The sequence below is a fragment of the Myotis daubentonii genome, chromosome X (assembly GCF_963259705.1).
Source record: "Myotis daubentonii chromosome X, mMyoDau2.1, whole genome shotgun sequence".
In the NCBI taxonomy this organism is placed as follows: domain Eukaryota; kingdom Metazoa; phylum Chordata; class Mammalia; order Chiroptera; family Vespertilionidae; genus Myotis; species Myotis daubentonii.
Genome location: NC_081861.1, coordinates 19,080,985 through 19,096,948, shown reverse-complemented (window position 1 = coordinate 19,096,948; position 15,964 = coordinate 19,080,985). Strand labels below are relative to the sequence as shown.

Sequence of the window (15,964 nt, the reverse complement as noted above, 5' to 3'; positions counted from 1 at the left end):
ACAAGCACAAAGGCAGGCTCACCCTGAGTTTCCTGCACTTCCCTGAGTCACTGAGTTGTTCAGACTGACTGCCTTCTACAGAGCATGGCACTGGGATCAGGCCTAAGCCAGCAGTCGTACATCCCTCTCGCAGTCCAGGACCTCTTGGGGCATATAGCAGTGTGCCAAGCAGCAGGCGGCCAGGGAAGAGCCCAAATCTGGCCGGGCACCATGCTGCTCGTGCTCATCCCAGCCCACTGCGCCTGCTGCTGCCGCTTGGTAGTACTGCCCCAGAGTCGGGAAAGGCTCCCACCATGGAAGCTGGGCTTAAGGTGAGTGGCGCTCCCCTTGTGGGAGTGCACTGACCACCAGGGAGCACCTCCTGCAATGAGCGTCTGCCCCCTGGTGGTCAATGTGCATCATAGTGACTGGTCATTCTGGTCTTTCCACCATAAGGGCCATTTAGGCTTTTTTTTAAAAAAATATATTTTTATTGATTTTTTTACAGAGAGGAAGGGAGAGGGATAGAGAGTTAGAAACATCAATGAGAGAGAGACATCGATTAGCTGCCTCCTGCACACCCCCCATTGGGGATGTGACCACAACCAAGGTACATGCCCTTGCCCGCAATCAAACCTGGGACCCCTTAGTCCGCAGGCTGATGCTCTACCCACTGAGCAAAACCAGTTAGGGCATATGCTTTTATTATATAGATAATTTTGTCTCAATTATGGTAAGCCTTCACAGCATATTATGCTAAAGCCAAGAGCTCCTTGTAGAATAGAACCTCTTTAAAGCAGCCTACTGTTAAAGCTTAAAATATTGAATAGAAATAGCAGGCTTTGGGGGGAAATTACAGGTTTCATATATTTATAATATGAGGATCTGTAGTGTTGTGAGATGGAAGAGAATCCATTAAGGTTTATTATTTTCCATTAAAAGCAAAAAACATGCTCAAGGAGACTGTTGTTAAAACTGACTTGATTTAAGGAGGAAAGAGGTTGAATAAACACACGAATCACTAAGAAATGGTTAATCAGCTTTGCGTACCTTATTATAAGAATCTTTTAATACTTGTTAATTACATGCATTTGGTATCATATGTATAGGGGCTGTTGAATATAATAAAAAATACTATAGGTTGCATTAAAGTATCACTTGTTAAAAACTATTTTAGATGTTTGTTTAGACTCATATAAGAAATATTAACCAAATGTGCTCTCATATTTGAAACATGCTTTACATATAACCTCAGAAATGAATTTATCTGTGCTTGATGGTCAGGTCTCTTCTTAAGAGATTGCTGAATCCCTAACTTCGGAAAAGTAGGGCAGCTGAGACATTGGGTAGGGAACACAGTCCTCATTTTTATATGCTACTGGATATTAATTCAAGCTGTACTATTGAAAGAGAGCTGTAGTATAGGAGAAAGAACATCAGATAAGAAAATCACCTCACCTCTCACAGCATCATTGTTCTCATCTGTAAAAGAGAAGTAACAGTACCAAGAAAATTCATGTTGTATATATTTTTTCTAATATAAAAGGTGATTTGGGGGGATAAATAGTGAATGTGAAAGTCCTTTGCATATTGTGAAGTTCCATGTATGAAATATTATCTTTCAGTTTTTCTCTAATAACTGAATGTGTTTTTAGATGAATAAAAAATAGAAGCAACATAAATGCAAATCAATCATGTTACATTGTGTAGTCAGTCCAATCAAGCCCACAAAAACATATTTTTGCGATGATTGCATAAGTAACAAAATTCATTTATTTATTGTCCCATGGACTTATGTAAACTTCTATTTTACATAATTATATTTTAAAATATATCTGTAGATATTAACCAGGGCACTTTGAAAAATGCACTTGCATTTAATACAGCAATATTTAAGAATTGGAAATAAAATTAAAATAGATCACACATAAGGAAATTAGCACTTAAAAAATCTAAGTACACTTTTTAAAAATGAATCTGAATAACATTAATACCTTATATCAGGATAACATTTCATAGTTTTAAAACATGTTTCCACTTGCATTACTCTATTTAATTTTTACACTCACCCTACATAGATATTTATATATTATTATGCTGATGAAAAAATTGAGATTTTAGAGTTTATTTAGGGTACTACTGATGGTAAAGGCAGAACTTCAGTAAAAATTAGTTTTTCTAGTCCCTAAATCATTGTACTAAGCATCATTATTGATTTATTCAAGATATATATTAGGACACACTATATGTCAGCTTTTCCATATTTTAAGTAGAAACTTTCACATAAATGATTTTTATTACTGCTGGTTTTAATATTGTTTCATTAATATGATAAATAAATGGTAATAATTCTGCATATCTGGGTGTATTCCTGATATCATGGTTTTGCCTGATATCTCTTTTGCTATGCTTTATATATTTTGCATTTTAAAAGGTCCTACATGTCCTAAATGATTAGATATTTAAATCAGAGTGAGTAACTTTAAGGAGTTAGTTTTCTGCAGGGATCTGAGAGTGATGGGCACACAGTTGGAGAAATGGCTGGGAAGTAAACACCCTATGTGCCTGTCCCTGTGTATCTCACTATTCCATTATGCTAAATAGACCGGTGTATCAGAGGATGGTGCTGAAGCTGTTCATTAGTCTGGATTAAAAATGCGAGGATCCCTACAAGTAAAGTGGGATGAGGTTGGGAATGGAGTTTTCCAGAAATTCTAAATGTCATGACATTTTCTATTTTTGCACAACAGAGGCAGTATGGACTAATGGGCAAGAATATTTAGTTGAGAGCCAGTGGCCACTTTGTGAGATGGTGCAGGTCACATTTCTTTTCCAATTTGCACACATCACATCTGCAATATATGGATACCAGGCTTTTCAAGAGAACATCTAGGGCTCTTTCTAGGTTTTAGTGTAGGAATCCTTATACATTACTTTCTGATTTAATAGCCTTCGTTCCCCTTTCTAACTGTCCTCAGCCTGGCAAATTCATACACATCCTTTAAGACACAGCGATAGCTCAAACGCAATCTCTCTCCTAACATTACCCTGACATCCACAAGAATCTGTTCTTACAAGCTTGTTCATTCAACTGTATCTACTTCTAGTGTTATATGGTAAGGTACCATATTCACTTGTCCAAGAAAGCTATCTCTCCTCTAAAACAGAATTTCCTGATGGCAGAGATCTTATCACATTAGTCTTTGTGTGCCCATTGCATATTAAATGCCCATTGCAAACTAATTCTAGCCTAGAACAGACACTAAATAAATGTCTATGGAAATGGTAGTATCAGGGCCATCTTCAATGGAGCATTGTCCCCAAAAGCATCGTCAGCATATGCTAAGGGTCTACCTTGTGCAGAACAAAGAGACCTACAAGACACTTGGTAGTATACATTCTCTTCTAATATCCATTCAAAAGGAATGAGCAAAAGAAAGATATGAAGAGATGCTCTTTTAATGTTAAAAATATATGCACCCCTATGTTCATAGAAGCATTACTTACAATAGCCAAGATCTGGAAACAGACCATGTGCCCATGAGTAGATGAATGAATAAAAAAGTCATGTACATTTACATAATGGAATAATACACAACCATAAAAAAGAATGAAATCTTACCTTTTGCAACAGCATGGCTGGAACTGGAGATTATTATCTAAGGGAAATAAGCCAGTTAGAGGAAGATAAATACCATATAATCGCACTTATATGTGGAATCTAATGAACACAATAAACTTAACAAAATAGAAACAAAAGCATTGATACATGGAACAGACACAGCTGTCAAAGGGGAGAGGGGACTGATGAAAGAAGGTGAAAACATTAGTCAAAGAATATATATGCATAACCCATAGGCAGTGTGGTGATGGCCAGGAGGAAGAGAGAGCGGTGGCTGAGTGGAGGTGGGTACTGGGGACATCTCTAATAGTGTCAACAATAAAAATAAAGTTTAAAAGAGTAAATGTGCATGGTACTGGAAAGTAGAGTATTTTCTTTACAAAGCAGTTAATGGCTTCATGACAATAAGATTCCCCTTCAGGCTTTAAGAAATGAAGAATTTATATACTCAACTCCTATTGGAGGCAGCAGACATTGTGCATAAAATATCCCATCCTTTATGTAACAAGATGCAAACTCAATGTATACTGGCTAAAAATTACTGAATTTTTAACATTTATTATTTGAACATTTCCTTTATTGACTTTAGAAATGTTTTAACAGTTGCGTCAAATTCATTATTATTTCAAACTGAATCCTCTTTCATGGTTTCTGCCATTTGGCCATATACAAATCCCAATAGGCACACCATTTTAACTAGCCCCCAGAGTATCTGAAAATCATACTACCTGGAATATATCAACTCATAGATATAAATTTCTTCTGTACATATAAAGGAGATTTTGACATCAATAAATGAAGAGTATAGGCTTCAGATTATTCACTGAGGAGATGCTTACATCCTGGCTTTTTAATAGAACACATTTTCTTTCCTTTTGTTTATAAATCTTTCAGCACCGTGTGAATCTTAATTGCCTGTTATAATTCAAGGTAGATATATAATAACAGGCTTTATGACAGGTAAGTGCATACACTGAAATGGAGAAAAGAGAAGGTAGAGCATTGAGAGAACAATTTTAAAAACCTATAGATATCAGCTGTCTTGAAACCACATCTGCACATCCATGGCCAGCTCACACCTCTCACCTGTAGTTCTCAATTAATCTCATCAAGGAGCCTAAAGTATAGACCTGTTGCATCCACACGTTGCACAAATATTTATTCAAGGGAATAAGAGTAAGGGCTGTTACTTCACTGCTTTGATTTATGTAGACACTGAATTCACTAAAACTTAGTTCAGTTTGATGGAGAATCTGAAGTGTGGATCTAATTTATGTTTCCAGATCATAATTTATGGAAGTGTTTGGCTCAAATTCTCCTTCTTCGCTTGTAGTTACTTATAAAGGGCGGAGGGAACACCCGGTAGGCAGGACTGGTAGGGTTAAGGAAGCATAGCTGAGTTGGCTGATGGAGGCCAATAAGCTCAGTGAACAATTAGCTCTAGTACAGTGGTTGGCTTAGAGGTAGGCAGATGGCCTAAAGTGGTCTAATCTATGTGATCTGCAGAATTTCTGATGTGGCTTACCTCAGACCTTAACATTAACTCAGAGGTGATACATTTTAGGAAAATAATACCATAATTAGAACTGAATGAGTTCTAAGGCTTATGTCCTATAACCTCCAACATGCATTCAGAAATCTCTAAACCAAAAGATATCTCATAGCTTGCAATTTTAGTCATTGGAACCATTTTTCTCAGGGGTCCAAAATAATTCACGGATTGTCTTATGAAAATGCTTTCAACAAGTGTGTAGCATAGGAAATGGTTTAAGTATACTTAAAGGTGAGTCATATGCCAAAATATTTTATTGTTAGGGAAAATGCATGCACATAACCCAGGATATGAATAAATAGAACAATTAAAAAAGGATTTCAGCCCTGACCGGTTTGACTCAGTGGATAGAGCGTCGGCCTGAGGACTGAAGTGTCCCAGGTTCGATTCCAGTCAAGGGTATGTACCTTGGTTTCGGGCACATCCCCAGTGGGGGGGTTGTGCAGGAGGCAGCTGATTGATGTTTCTCTCTCATCGATGTTTCTAACTCTCTATCCCTCTCCCTTCTTCTCTGTGAAAAATCAATAAAATATATTTTTAAAAAAGGATTGCACTATGTATCTTGATATATTTAATTTGGAAAAAATTCCCCAAACTTGGGAGAGTGACAGAGATAATTGACATTTGAAAATCCAGAAAGGCACAACATGGGAGATAGTTTGCTTTAACTTATGCACTAGAGATAGCTTCAGTTATATAAGAAGATCAAATATGGAGTCGATTTGAAAACCAAAGCTTGAATTGAGGCAAAGCTATTGCTTTGAGTGATAAACTCATATACAGTTTTGTGTCCAGCATCTTATTAAACTACACCTCTGTTATGAACTGACAGAAGTTACTATTAGTGCACTTACTTCACTTGTATTATCTTTCCAAAAGAAGTTGTGTGGGATAGAAGAGGAATATGGGATGAGGAATCAGAAAAAGTGGACTATAATCCTAGTTCTTCAAATTATAAGCATTGTAATCTGGGATAACTCATTTAACTTCTTTGCATTTCTGTACTTTCATCTACAAAGTGGGAATAATGTTAATACTCTAAATCTGTTTCTTAGTTAAATGTAATAATATGTAATATATTACTTATTTTTATTGTTATTGAAATATTATGCACTTATTACATAATATTAATAAATATGGAACACTATAGTAACAAAGTTGAAAATCATCTACATGTGTATTACCTTGAGATAATTGCTGTTCATGTTAATGCATTACTTGCTTTTGATGTATTTTTTAATATAATTGAGATCATTATAAATAATTTTCTATTATTTACTTTGATTTAATGTGTGATAATCATTTCCTTGGGCCTTTCGGAGCATTTTGTAATATGACTTTAGTGGCTATATATTTATAGTATTAATTTATTTGTTTAATTAAGATTTATCTATTTAGGTACTTGCAATTTGGGGGTTCTATATAATGATTCAGTGAAAATATTTATGTATAAATATTTCACTGACTTTTAGTCTATTTCTCTAGGCCAATTTCCAGAATTGGAATTATTGGGTCAAAGACTATGAACATTTTTTTTAAATCCTCACCCAAAAATATTTTTCCATTGATTTTTAGAAAGTGTGGAAGACAGAGGGAAGGACTGAGAGAAATATCAATGTGAGAGAAACACATCGATTGGTTGCCTCCTACACAAGTCCCAACCAGGGCCCGGGCCAGGGAGAAGCCTGCAACCCAGGTACACGTCCTTGACCAGAATCAAACTCAAGACCCTTTGGTCCACAGGCCGACGCTCTATCCACTGAGCCAAACCGGCTGGGCTATGAACATTCTTCAAAAGATTATGCACACTACCAAATTGTCCATTGAAAGTTTAAACTACTTAATTCATCCACCAGGTCATTATGAGAGTATCTGTCTTACAGCAACTCTACTAACATTTTGCCCTTAAAATTTTCAAATTTCATTGAAAATATAACCTTGTATTTTGAATAATTATTTTGCAATCTTTGATTATTCATAAAATAAGATATTTTGAAAAAGATTTCTGGAGCAGCAAAATGTTATGTAAACAGTATTATTATTTGAAGTCAGTTATTAACACTTGTCTGCCGTCACCTCTGGGTTCAGAGGTGCCTGCCTACCCATGCCCTGGGCCTTGTCTGTAGCTAAACCATAACCCTACTGCACCATGACACACTTTTCAGAATTCTGATTTCTCAAGCTTTGCAATAAGCATCGAGTTTACTTGCTTTGGATTTCTGACTTGATTACTGATCTATGAGAACTTAATTACTCAACCACAGCACTCCAAGGCCCACAGTTCACTTATTGACCTCTCTGAGGATACTCACCCCCTGTAGAGGCATCCTACAAATGTTATGAAGTTGCTATTATTGGGACCAATTTAATTCTGTGAAAATATTAGAGATGTTACTTGTTCTATTGTGTGGTGGCTAAGGGCAACATGAGATTAAGTATAAGGGAGCTCACTTCATATTCTTATTTCCCATGGGAAATCACATCAAGTTTAATTTTGCTTACATGAATTATTTGAATAATTATATTGAAAAGATAATTTTCAAATGTGTAGATCATATTGGTGGTAGAAAATCAAGACAAGTAGCAAATTAAGATTTACAATGTGATCTAGACTCTGCTGGTATGAAATCTAGGCAAATGTTGTATTTAGCTAAATCAGCTCATGGAAAATACCAGTCCAACCAGATTTTTGACTGCAGCAACATGGAAGTAGACAAAGTTGGCTAAACTGATGGTATTTGTTTTGTCGGAAATTGGTATGACTAAAACAGCCAGTAGGACAGAATGTGTCCCATGTTTAATTCCTGGTCCTTGTTTGACTCTTACTTGGATATTTGTTTTTATACTGATCCCCAGTAACTATTCTTGGCTTTTCCCCCAATCTGCCTTTATTTTTTTCTCCTAAAAGCCATTCAGAGGTGCTCAATGATAGGGGCTAAATTTGCTTAAACTCATTTTGTAATCCTTTCCACCTAGAATAGATTGCTTATCCCCCTGCCCCATCTCATAAAAATGTAGACACAGTTTTGTAATTTTTCTCTGGCCAGCTACCACTCCTCAGATTAATTTCTACTGATCCTAGCAGAGACTATAAAGCAATTTTATTGCTCAAATGGAAGCAAATTCTAATTAATATACTAATTTTCATTTACATGAAATGGTGGGTACCTCTGTAACACTACACAATACCAGTGAACCAACAATAAAGCCATCCAAGATAGCTTTGGAGTAACCTTTGGTATTTTAAACAATGCCTGTCTGGACACATAAAATGAACTAAGCTTGATTAGGTGCCTGGCCTTTCTCACCACCCTCCACAGTGCTTCTCTCCTTCTTCCCCAAGAATGAAGTGCTCCCACAATCCTCTTGCTCTTATGACTATGAAATACTTCTCTTAGAAGATCCCATTAAATTCCTTACAAAATGAGGTACAAGAAATGATGAGGCTGAATATAGGCCTCCTTCCAAGAAAACTGGATTATTAACTGTTGAAGTTAACATTGCTTAAAGCAATGTTATAGATGTCTACTTTCATGATGGCAGACACTTGGTACTTACACCAACTGCTCTTCCCTCCTACATTCACAGCAGTCATTACTGATTGATCGTAGCACTCTTTACTGCTGAGGCAGGAAACAACTTCCTTAGAATTTTTCTCAACATAATGCTTCAGGTAGTGACTGCTAACTAATCTGAATTGATGTTTAAAATAAAACTTATTTGCTACCTGTGATTTTAATAAAACTTTTTTAGATTGGGAAACACAGCTGATGGACATGTTTGGAAACAAAGTAATTTCCTCTGAAATCATACCATGTAGAAAACAGTTCATAATCTATGTGTATAAGACACATATATCCTAGAAGAATTTCTCATCTTTCTATTGAAATATTTCAATTGCATAATAAAAAGAAGTTATTTGAATCAGATATGCATGGGTTTAAATTTCAGCACTGTAACTTAATGTATGACCCCAATAGTGTTAATGAACTCGTTTGAACCTGAGTTTCCTGTAGGTAAATGAGAATTAGTGTGCCTACCTGCTACATCATAATTAAAATGCCAAAGGTTAAAGACAAAGAGAGAATCTTAAAAGTGGACAGATAAAAGCAGTTAGTTACCTACAAGGGAGCTACCATTATACTGTCAAGTGATTTCTCAACAGAAACTTTGCAGGCCTGAAAGGATTGGCAAGAAATATTCAAAGTGATAAAAAAGCAAGGACCTACAATCAAAATTACCCTACCCAGCAAAGGTATCATTTAGAGTCAAAGGACACATAAAGAGCTTTTCAGACAAGAAAAAGCTAAAGGGTTACATCACCACCAAACCAGTATTATGTGAAGTATTAAAGCATCTTCTTTAAGAAGAAAAAAAAAAGATAAAAATACAAGTAATAAAATGGTAGTAAATACATATCTATCAACAATTGAATCAAAAAACACAATAAACTAGTAGGAGAGAATTAAACTCATAGATACACAGAACATTTGCAGAGTTGCCAGATGAGAGGAGGGCTGGGGGGATGGATGAAAAAGGTGAGGGGATTAAGAAGTGCAAATTGGTAGTTAAAGAATAGTCATGGGGATGTAAAGTACAACATAGGAAATATCTACACTAATAAAAGACAAACATGGTAATTGGCGTACAACCGCAACCCTTTTCATTGGCTAATCAGCGAGATATGCAAATTAACTGTCAGCCAAGATGGCGACCGGCAGCCAGGCAGCTTCAAACTAACATGAGGCTTGGTTGCCTCAGTGACGGAGGAAACCAACGTTCTCCGCCTGCGGCTCCAGGCCTCTGAGCCTGCAGTTTCAAACATTGTAACAAATACCGCCCGACTTCAGCCAGCAGATTTGCAACTTTGTAAGCAAATGCCAGAAACCTACTTTCAGCAGCTGAGGCCTAAAAGCTGGAGCCAAGCCTCAAGCTAAAGCTGGCCCAGAATAAAAAAAATAAAAAAAAAAAAGGAAAAAAGGAGCGGTTGGGAGCTTCAGTCACCCTCAGCCTGAAAACAGCCCTCAGCCCCTCACCCAGACTGGCCAGGCACCCCAGTGGGGACCCCCACCCTGAAGGGGGTGTGACCAGCTGCAAACAGCCATCATCCCCTCACCCAGACTGGCCAGGCACCCCAGTGGGGACCCCCACCCTGATCCAGGACACCCTTCAGGGCAAACCAGCTGGCCCAACCCATGCACCAGGCCTCTGTCCTATATAGTAAAAGGGTAATATGCCTCCCAGCACCGGGATCAGCGGAGCTGAGAGGCCTCCCAGCACCGGGATCAGTGTGACAGGGGGCAGCGCACAAACCCCTGATCGCCCTGAGGCTCTATGTGTGACAGGGGGTGGGGCCACAACCTCCCTATCCAACCTGCTCTGTTCGTGACAGGGGAAGGCGCCCCAACTCCCTGATCAGCCCTGCTCTGTGCCTGATACGGGGGAGCTCCCCAACACGCCCCCACGGGCCCTGCTCTGTGTGTGATGGGGTAGAGCCATAACCTCCCCATCGGCCCTGCCCTGAGTATGAGAGTGGCGGCGCCTCAACCCCCTGATGGGCCCTGCTCTGTGTGTGACGGGGGCAGCGCCCCAACCCCCTGATTGGCCCTGCTCTGTGCGTGAAAGGATACGGAGCCCCAACCCCCCTGATGGGCCCTGCTCTGTGAGTGACAGGAGGTGGTGCCGCAACCTCCCCATCGACCCTGCCTTGAGTGTGACAGGGAGCGGTGCCCCAACCCCCCAATCGGCCCTACCCTGAGCATGACTGAGGGTGGCATCACAATCTCCCAATCCGCCCTGCTCTGTGCATGACAGAGCGGTGCCCCAACTCCCAAATCGGCCCTGCTCTGAGCCCGACCAGGGGTTGCACCTAGGGATTGGGCCTGCCCTCTGCCACCTGGGAGTGGGCCTAAACCAGCAGCTCGTTATCTCCTGAGGTGTCCCAGACTGCGAGAGGGCACAGGCTGGGCTGAGGGACCCCCCTCCCCCCTGAGTGCACAAATTTTTGTGCACCGGGCCTCTAGTATTCAATAATATTCTGATAACTATATGGTGTCAGATGGTTGGCAAGATTTATCAGGATGATTACTTAGTAAGTTATAGAATGTCTCAGCACTGAATTGTACACCTGAAACTAATATATTTTATGTCAACTGTAATTAAAAGAAAAAAATGATTTAAAGTAAAATAAAATGTTATGTGCAACATGGATTGACCAAGAGTGTACTGCCCTGACCGGTTTGGCTCAGTGGATAGAGCGTTGGCCTGCAGACTGAGGGGTCCCAGGTTTGATTCCGGTTGGGGGCATGTGCCTTGGTTGCAGGCACATCCTCGGTGGGGGGTGTGCAGGAGGCAGCTGATTGATGTTTCTCTCTCACGGATGTTTCTGGCTCTCTATCCCTCTCCCTTCCTCTCAGTAAAAAAAATCAATCTAATCTAATAAAAGAGAAACATGCAAATTGACCGCACCTCCACTACGCCCAAGCCACACCCACCAACCAATCAGAGCGACTATATCCAAACTAGCCCAACCAAGATGGCGGCCAGCAGCCACGGAGCTGGAGCAAGCTGGAGGCTTGGTTGCCCTGGCGATGCAGGAAGCCAAGCTTCCCGCCTTCCCTACCAGGCTGTGGCTGTGGCCTCCACTCAATGCAACAAAGTTTCAATTATAGAAGATAAATAAATCCCAGATACCTGCTTCCATCCAGCCTCCACTGGGAGCTTGGGTGGCTGGGGGGCTTAGCCAGCCTGCAAACAGCCATCAGCCCCTCACCCAGGCTTGCCAGTCACCCAGCAGGACCCCCCTCCCTGAAGAGGTTGTGGACAGCCTGAAAACGGTCCTCAGCCCCTCACTCAGGCTGGCCAGGAATCCCAGCAGGACCGCCACCCTGATCTGGGACACCCTTCAGGGCAAACCAGCCAGCCCCCACCCATGCACCAGGTCTCTATCCTATATAATAAAAGGGTAATATGCAAATTGACCTTAACAGCAGAACAACTAGGAATGACTGGCCACTATGACACACACTGACCACCAGGGGGCAGACGCTCAATGCAGGAGCTGCCCCTTGGTGGTCAGTGTGCTACCACAGGGGGAGTTCTGCTCAGCCACAAGCCAGGCTGACGACTGCCAGCACAGTGGTGGTGGCAGGAGCCTCTCCCACCTCCTCAGCAGCGCTAAGGATGTTCGACTGCAGCTTAGGCCTACTCCCTGCTGGCAAGTGGACATCCCCCGAGGGGTCCCAGACTGTGAGAGGGCACAGGCCGGGCTGAGGGACCCCCCTGAGTGCACAAATTTTTGTGCACCGGGCCTCTTGTAAAATATATTTTTTTAAAAAAAGAAAAGAGTGTATTATACTAAGGAAATAAGACAGACCAAACAAGACAAATACCGTATAATTTTGCTTTATCTGGAATCTAAAGAACAAAACAAAGAAATAAAAAAATAGAGACTCATAGATACAGAGAACAGGCTGATGGCTGCCAGAGGAGAGGGGAGCTAGGGATGCTAGGTAAAAAGGGTGAAGGGATTAAGAAGAACAAATTGGCAGTTACAAAATAGTTACAGGGATGTAAATGACAGCATACAAAATATTGTCAATAACATTATAATAACTGTTATGGTGCCAGGTGGGTAAATAAAATATCAGGGGGAACACTATGTTAAAATGTATGATTGTATAACCACTATGTTGTACACCTGAAACTTATACAAAATAATATTAAATATAAACTGTAATCTTATATAATAAAGAGGTAATATGCAAATTGACTGTCATGCTCTCACACAAGATGGCCACTCCATGTTGTCACAAGATAGCTGCCACAAGATGGCCGGCAGGGGATGGTAGTTGTGGGTGACTGGGCCTGAAGGGGAGGGAAGGTATTTGGGGGGGACCAGGCCTGAAGGGGAGAGAGGGCAGTTAGGGGTGACCAAGCTGGCAGGGGAGGGCAGTTGGGGGTGACCAGGCTGGCAGGAGAGGGCAGTTGGGGGCAATCAGGCCAGCAGGGGCGCAGTTAGGCATCGATCAGGCTGGCAGGGGAGTGGTTAGGGGGTGATCAGGCTGGCAGGCAGAAGCGGTTAGGGGAAATCAGGCAGGCAGGCAGGCGAGCAGTTGGGAGCCAGCAGTCCTGGATTGTGAGAGGGATGTCCAACTGCCAGTTTAGGCCCTATCCCCGAGGGGTCCCAGATTGGAGAGAGTGCAGGCTGGGCTGAGGGACACCCCCTCAGTGCATGAATTTTGTGCATCAGGCCTCTAGTCAAAAGATAAAATTAAAAAGAAAGAAATATACACAAGGGGCAAAAACCTTACAATTCATTTAATCACCAGATCAGTATACCAGAGTTGCAAGGGTGTAATCAGTGGCTTATACTGGAGTGGTTAAGGCCCTGCTTTCTACTTGCTGCATGCACCACTGTTGTTTGATCACTTTCTTTGACTCAGTTTTCCCTGTATCTCTCTTCTTACATGATACCATATTATAAGTAAGGGCTTCCTTGCTCACTCTTTCAACATAAAAGAGAATTTCTCTAAATTTAGATTTCCCTCAGATATTTTATCAGTCTAGATTTTCACTATCTCTGAAATAAGTCTCACCCCAAGCTTTTTATGTTATACATTAATTATAAAGCAGTCAAAACTGGCCTAGCACCCTTGGTGCATTGATATTTTCAGCTTTTATCACTATTTTATTTCAAATAGGTTATGTTTGAAAGATATTGAAAATCTTCAAAAATTCCCTGATTTTATAATAATTCTTGCCTCCCTGACAATATGTATAAGTCAAGTGCAGTTTTCCAGTATTTTCCTGCTTTGTAACAATCCTTTACATTTGCATAATAGTGTGTAATCCAAAAAGCACTATCCATCATTACTGTTTGTAACTCTCCCAGCAATTCCATGTAGTACCTAGGGCAAGTATTGTCACTTTTTGGCATATAAAAGAAACTAAGCTAAAGCAAGGTTAAATATTGTGCTTTAGGTCAAAATGCTAATACACAGTAGAGCTCAGAGTAGAAAAAAGTTCCATATGAAAGTTCAAATTGTAAGCATATCCCAATACATAAAACATACACAGAGTATAATTTTAGTCAATAGAACTAATAAATATGATTTCATTTCCAGGTCATAGGAATATCAAAATCTCCCAAAATTCAATTTAATTTTGATTTGGAGCAATGTATTCTCTTTTTTGGATCTCAAAGGAATCTTTAATTAAAGTAAGATCAAGTACATTGTCTATTATACATTCAGAAAACCATGAACCATTCCAAATTCCGGTCAGCAGACAATCTCTGGAAATGCAGGAAAACCTGCTATTTTGTACTTTGCTGAAATAAAGTGTGTAACCAACCAATGATTTTGATGAATGTCATGGTCCTCTTTAGGTCAAGGTTATGGATTGGGATCTTCCCATGAATTACTGTGAAATTTTATTTGTCTTATCAAATTTCCAATGATAATGATTCACATTCAAGCTAGGAACTGACAAAACAGGAAGGGCTTAAAAAATTCACATCCTTCAAAGCTGGAAGAAAAGGTATAAAGAATGCTAGACAACATATCATGAAAGATGTGAGTGTGAAGAGGCCAAGATGAATGATTGTGTTTAATTATTTCTATGATCTGTGTGCTTTGAGGAAGAAGAAATATATTAATTAATTTTAGACTTTCTTAATCTAAATATATGTATATATGTGGTAAAACACAACAAAACAAAACACCACCACCACACCCATATCAGAAAAGCTAAGTTTAATAGCTATATATTTAGAAATAGAGTCACTAATTTCAAAAGCAGTACTGAGGACAATGCAGAAATAAAGAAAACATTATTAATTAGATAACTGAGAAGAAGGCTGCAAAGACAGAAGAAAAAGGAAAAAAAAACAACTAGAAAAATAGAAAAGGCAAAAATAAATTGTATCACTAATCACATTAAATGTAAAAGTTTCAATACATCTTTTATGAGACAGAGGAGGGGAAAATGCATTTATATTCTTCTTAAAAGAGAAACACTTAAAACAAAATCATGCCTAAAGGTTAAAAATAGAGAAAAATACATTTGAGGCAATGTGTAACCAATGAAAGGTAGTGTCTCATTATTCATATCAAAGAGAACAGATTTAAGTCAAGGGCATTATTGTGGTTACACGTGGACACTATCAAAAAGATGGTGGTCATAACCTTGTACAGACCTCGCAATGTAGCCTTGAATTATGCAATTCAAGGATCCTGGTTTCAGTTCTGACCTGTATGGAACTTGGAGATTGTAACTCCAATTCTTAAAATAGGATAAAAGCTGAACAAACTGAGAAACAATGAAATTTCTAGACTCTTCAGAGAACTGAAGTCACAGGAAAACCATTACTCTGTGATCTGGACAGACAGGTAAATATAAACTATCACAGCTGAGATGAGCTTATCTGGATCAGAAGACACTAGACCCATATACTGGTAGGAACAATTAAATGGTCATATTGATGAATTGCTGAAGGATTTGTGGGGACTAGTGGAAGAGAGAGAATCTACTGGGGTCCAATCTTATTAATACTTTAAATGGACTTTCACTACAGAAACCCCATCATGCTCTCATGGTGAAGATAAAGGAAAAAATTATCTTATGATGCTTCCAGGGTGAGGGAAAAAGTAAACACTTTGAAATAGACCTAGAGTGTCCTCCATAACAAAGGCCTATTCTGCAGGAGAAAAAATTTTACCAGAGTATTATCCAACTTGGGGAAGAGCAATTAGTCAACTCCAGGGCCGTCTAAACTTTCTAGAAAAAATAAAAGGCTAGGAAACACTTCT

General features: G+C 39.6%; 1 pseudogene; it reads left to right on the top strand.

The window, feature by feature from the left end:
* The first annotated feature begins 210 nt into the window (after nt 1-210).
* Nucleotides 211-15,964, top strand: part of LOC132224535 (neurofilament light polypeptide-like) — a 124,933-nt pseudogene continuing 109,179 nt past the window's right edge.